Genomic DNA, 6,000 nt, shown 5'->3' with positions numbered 1-6,000 from the left:
AGAAAGCAACAGATTTCGAGTTCGAATCCTGGTCCGGCACACATCTTCACTCATCACTGGTGATTGTACATAAAGTGAAGCTGGCTTCATCCTGACCCACAACTTCTTCACTTTTGAAGGCCAGACATACCAACAATTAAAGGGAACAGCCATGGGTACCAGGATGGCCCCCTCGTACACCAACCTATTCATGGGTCGCTTAGAGGAAGCCTTCTTGGTTATCCGGGCCTGCCAACCCAAAGTTTCGTACAGATTTATTGATGACATCTTCATGATCTGGACTCACAGTGAAGAAGAACTCCAGAATTTCCTCTCCAACCTCAACTCCTTTGGTTCCATCAGATTCACCTGGTCCTACTCTAAATCCCATGCCACTTTCCTTGACGTTGACCTCCATCTGTCCAATGGCCAGCTTCACATGTCCGTCCACATCAAACCCACCAACAAGCAACAGTACCTCCATTATGACAGCTGCCACCCATTCCACATCAAACGGTCCCTTCCCTACAGCCTAGGTCTTCGTGGCAAACGAATCCGCTTCAGTCCGGAATCCCTGAACCATTACATCAACAATCTGAAAACAGCTTTCGCATCCCGCAACTACCCTCCCGACCTGGTACAGAAGCAAATAACCAGAGCCACTTCCTCATACCCTCAAGCCCAAAACCTCCCACAGAGGAACCACAAAAGTGCCCCACTTGTGACAGGATACTTTCCGGGACTGGATCAGACTCTGAATGTGGCTCTCCAGCAGGGATACCACTTCCTCAAATCCTGCCCTGAAATGAGATCCATCCTTCATGAAATCCTCCCCACTCCACCAAGAGTGTCTTTCCGGTGTCCACCTAACCTTCGTAACCTCTTGGTTCATCCCTACGAAATCCCCAAACCACCTTCCCTACCCTCTGGCTCCTACCCTTGTAACCGCCCCCGGTGTAAAACCTGTCCCATGCACCCTTCCACCACCACCTACTCCAGTCCTGTAACCCGGAAGGTGTACACGATCAACGGCAGAGCCACGTGTGAAAGCACCCACGTGATTTACCAACTGACCTACCTACACTGTGAAGCTTTCTATGTGGGAATGACCAGCAACAAACTGTCCATTCGCATGAATGGACACAGGTAGACAGTGTTTGTTGGTAATGAGGATCACCCTGTGGCTAAACATGCCTTGGTGCACGACCAGCACATCATGGCACAGTGTTACACCGTCCGGGTTATCTGGATACTTCCCACTAACACCAACCTGTCAGAACTCCGGAGATGGGAACTTGCCCTTCAGTATATCCTCTCTTCTCGTTATCCGCCAGTCCTCAACCTCCGCTAATTTCAAGTTGCCGCCACTCATACCTCACCTGTCTTTCAACAACATCTTTGCCTCTGTACTTCTGCCTCGACTGACATCTCTGCCGAAACTCTTTGCCTTTACAAATGTCTGCTTGTGTCTGTGTATGTGCGGTTGGATATGGGTGTGTGTGTGAGTGTATACCTGTCCTTTTTTCCCCCTAAGGTAAGTCTTTCCGCTCCCGGGATTGGAATGACTCCTTACCCTCTCCCTTAAAACCCACATCCTTTCGTCTTTCCCTCTCCTTCCCTCTGTCCTGATGAAGCAACCGTTGGTTGCGAAAGATGATGTAACTTACCAAACGAAAGTGCTGGCATGTTGATAGTCACACAAACATGCACACAAAATTCAAGCTTTCGCAACCAACGGTTGCTTCATCAGGAAAGAGAGAAGGAGAGGGAAAGACGAAAGGATGTGGGTTTTAAGGGAGAGGGTAAGGAGTCATTCCAATCCCGGGAGTGGAAAGACTTACCTTAGGGGGAAAAAAGGACAGGTATACACTCGCACACACACACATATCCATCCACACATACACAGACACAAGCAGACATTTGTAAAGGCAAAGAGTTTGGGCAGAGATGTCAGTTGAGGCGGAAGTACAGAGGTACCACACGTGATACCATCCTGAATAATTTTTCATACTGATGACAGTGCTCAAGGAACTATGGATTAGTACAGCACTTTTGTAAAGAACTGAGAAATTTAAATGTCTATGGGGGCTTTCTAAAATACCTCCAGTTATTCATTTATTTTACTTAGCTGCTGCAGTAGAAATGGCTACTTTTGGAAATGTCAGCTCAAAAATTAATTTAAACAACGTGCAAAATTTAAAGAGCTTAGCACCTACCTTCACTTTCCATATACACTTCATCCCAGGTTTGACTTGCCAACATCCTAGAAAAAGTATGTATCTTATCTGAGAAAATCCCTTTTGTGAGCCTGCAGTTTTGCAGGTTTCACTGAGCCTGTCTTTAGCTTTGTTATTTGATAGTAATGATCCAAAATGCCAAGATCTGTTATAAATACTTTACCATTTTCCCTGGCAGCATCCATAAGCACACTAAAAAATTAAAGCTGAACATTTTGAAAATCTCATAGCAGTGTTTACAATTTGTGCCATGCCGAAAGTGCTCAAAATTTTTGGGAAGTTGTTATTAATTTCACCCTCAATACCTGTGTTAATATTCATGTCTCTACATACTATAATGTTAGTTTGGGGACTGAGACCCTTTCCAGGACTTCAGTTAATTTGTTCAAGAAAGTTTCCACATTACCACCACGTGAGTGGTAAACAGAAAGAATGATTGGCTTATTATAGACATCTAACTTTGTTACTTCAATGGCTGGCAACTGAAAATGTTTATCTACACTGTGTCAGATCATTTGTAGCTTCAGAATTTGTGCCATCCCTGATATAGATCCATGATCCTTCACCCTTTAAGGTAGACCTATAGCAACAACTAACACATTCACATTCATATAATGATAGCACAATGTGTTGTTATTTGTCATCCCTACACCATTGCTCTGTAATGCACACTACCATGCTGCTCAAAGACTGTAATTCAACTTCAAGTTGGAGAACTTTATTTTTAATCAACTGCAAATTTTGATGACTAACAGATAATTCTGGTGATATTTCCATGGTGCCCCAGTGTGGTACATTCTTTTTCCCATATACACTGTGCAGAAGTCTCTAAACTGGTTGTGATCCTTTCAAGATGTGGGAGCCTGTTGTCATGGTTTGCCTTAAAAAAGTCTTAGTTCTCCTACCTGTGGCAACAGGTATTTGACCATGTGTGGCCCCACACTCATTCTCTACACTCTCACTACTCAACTCCACCAACCTCCACTTCCCTAACATGTTGAGGGTCGGACTATGTCTACTGTAGCTCTGTCACCTGATAGCCCCCACCAGCACCATCAAAATCTGCACCCAGCCAGTAGTCATCAGTGCCATCTCCAGCTCCACAGGGATTTGGCAAGGTTAATCTAAGATGTGATGGGTTGCTGCCACCAGTTAGGGAAGCTACCTTATTCAGATCTATAACTGCCTGTCCATCTTACACAAAGGCCCATCCTTACACAAAGGCCCTAAATGCTCAATCACCCGATCCACCCAAGCACTCAGCTTCAAAATGCTGGTGACCTGGTATTCCATCCGTAACTTCTCCTGTAATAAAGGGCCTACACTTCTGGGTAGCTGAAACTTGTTGCTGGTGGCCACCACAAAACTATCACATCACTTCTTCCTCCTGCTGCCCTCCTATCAACTGCCAGTTCCCAAATACTCCCCTCACCTCTACCTTCTCTCATTCTCATCATCTCACTACTAACTTTATCCAATTGTTCCTAAAGGGCACAGATATTCCCTTCCCTCGAAACATGTTGCTAAATAAATAAGTAATACAATTGTTAACAAAGTTGTGACTGGTAGTGGTAATAAAAAAAAAAATAAAAACAACTCCCTTCCCACTCCTATGTTAACTTACTCCTGCTGCCAATTTTGCAGTTCCAGGAAAGAGCTTCAGTGATCTCTCCACAGATCTCTCCCCTACATTCCTCCTGTGAAACCATTTACTGTAGTTCACACAATGCATCCCACTACTCAGTCCATATGACAGCATCCGGAGTCCACTTATAGTCAAATAATGCCTATTGCAACAAAGAAAAAGCTTAAATATGAAACAATAAAGGAATATCATAAAGTGTATTATGTTTTTTTCACTATAAAAGGAATGCAATCACTGCTAATTTGTGAAGTTCGTTACTACTGCAAGTTCAGAAATGTCAGACACAAGTTTATTGCATAAAGTCAATCAAATGTAAACAAATTTTTGTCAGAAGTCACACCTAACAGCAATTTAAACCAGCTCACAATATTTCTGAAACCTGACACAGGAATCCAAAACTTGCCTTGTGTGACAGGTAAAAGAAGACACTAATGTGGCTATTTACAGCAAAAGGTGTTTACAGAATATGTCCAAATGTACACAGTTCATTGCAAGTATTAAGTTCAGTATGTAAACAAACATAAAAAACAGCTATCGAAAATTCACCATAAATGCGCACCCACAATATAATACACACACTGAATATAGTAGAAAAGGTATTCAAAATGTGAAGACAGGCAGAAATGAACAACGATACAATCAAAAAAATATGATCAAAACATGTTTTAAGGAACACTATAACCATGCTTGCCACTCAGCCATTATCTTGCAAAATAAACAATGGAATATTTTAAATAATAACTTCTTATATGCAATATTTATATCAAGTAAAAGCATAACTATATTTTAAAATAAAAAGCTGGTACAGTAATATACATACGTAAACACAATGTATTTTTAAAAATCTTCTTTTTCTTGGGCCTTTGTCCCACATCAGCACAAGTTTGGCATGTTTATTAATGCATTTCACAAGGTTAATTTAAGTAATGGATGAATGTTCTTCCTGTCACCACCCCTTTTGGGATGGAATATATGAACCACAATTGTCTGCATTCAGTGTTATTCGTGTGAAGATAAGCTAAAGTTTGTGAATCGTGTATCTGAGGTGGGGCTAGGATAAGAGCCTGGTATTCATCTAGTGGAATGCAGGACACCACCTAAAAACACACCTGCTGGGCAAATTCGATTCGGGGCCGGTGCACATCCCCAACCTGGAAGCTTCGTTTTAACATAAACAGATATCCGAGCAGGTAATAGTTTTAAAATAACATGGACATGAAAGAAATGTAAGTTAAAACAGTACAAACAACACTCAAGGTACACTGGCAAAGTAGTAATCAGCATGGCAAGTCAGAGACTAGAAGACCAGCAGATGCATTTCTGTACATGGACATTGTGTCTAGGGAGAAGGAGAATAACTGAGCAGTATAAAGTAGTCTGCTGTTCATAAGGGAGGGAGATAAAGAACCCTATCTACAGAAGTTAAGTACACATATGGTAAAGGACAATAATCAAGGAGTGAGATTCATTTACATCAAATCATGTTCAAGATATTCTGAAATGCATTAATGACCACTTTTTCCCCCAAACTTGTCAGTCCGCCTGAGGACTTTGTCCATTTTGTGGCGTCCATGACAAGCAATATCAATCTACTCAAGACTGTCCAGAGGGGAGGCTTTTTCCATTTTATGCAAACTGGTATGTGCTTGTGACTGTATTTTTTTTTATTAGATGATATGTAACAGAAGATTTCTCATATGCATTTTTGTTTCCTATTTCACTATGTTTTTTGCATCTCATTTTAGTCTTTTCTATCGTTTGGAGCACTAGATTTTTTGTATACCTGTTGCTTTAAAATTATTTCCGTTATTTTTAAAATTGTTTTTGTATTTTACAAAGGGTGTCAGTGGTATTAATGGTGAATTTTAGACATATTGTACAAAGTGGACAATTTGTCAGTGTCCATTCTTGTGTTCTGCCAATTTGATTTTATCACACACACTAGGAAAGCATTGATAAACGACCCAAGTAGTTTCTCACTTCACCTTGCCTTTAATGCAGTATACTTTGCCAACAGCGCGGCTGCAGTATGTGGTATTGTAAGATTGTATGTGCAAATTTTACAGCTGGAACCTGTTGGTGTGGTTGTGGTGATGGCCTGCAAACATAACGATTTAACAAGGATGTTGTGAAGGCTTC

The sequence above is a fragment of the Schistocerca cancellata genome, chromosome 1 (genome assembly GCF_023864275.1).
Source record: "Schistocerca cancellata isolate TAMUIC-IGC-003103 chromosome 1, iqSchCanc2.1, whole genome shotgun sequence".
Lineage (NCBI taxonomy): Eukaryota > Metazoa > Arthropoda > Insecta > Orthoptera > Acrididae > Schistocerca > Schistocerca cancellata.
Note: the sequence above shows the minus strand (reverse complement) of the source record.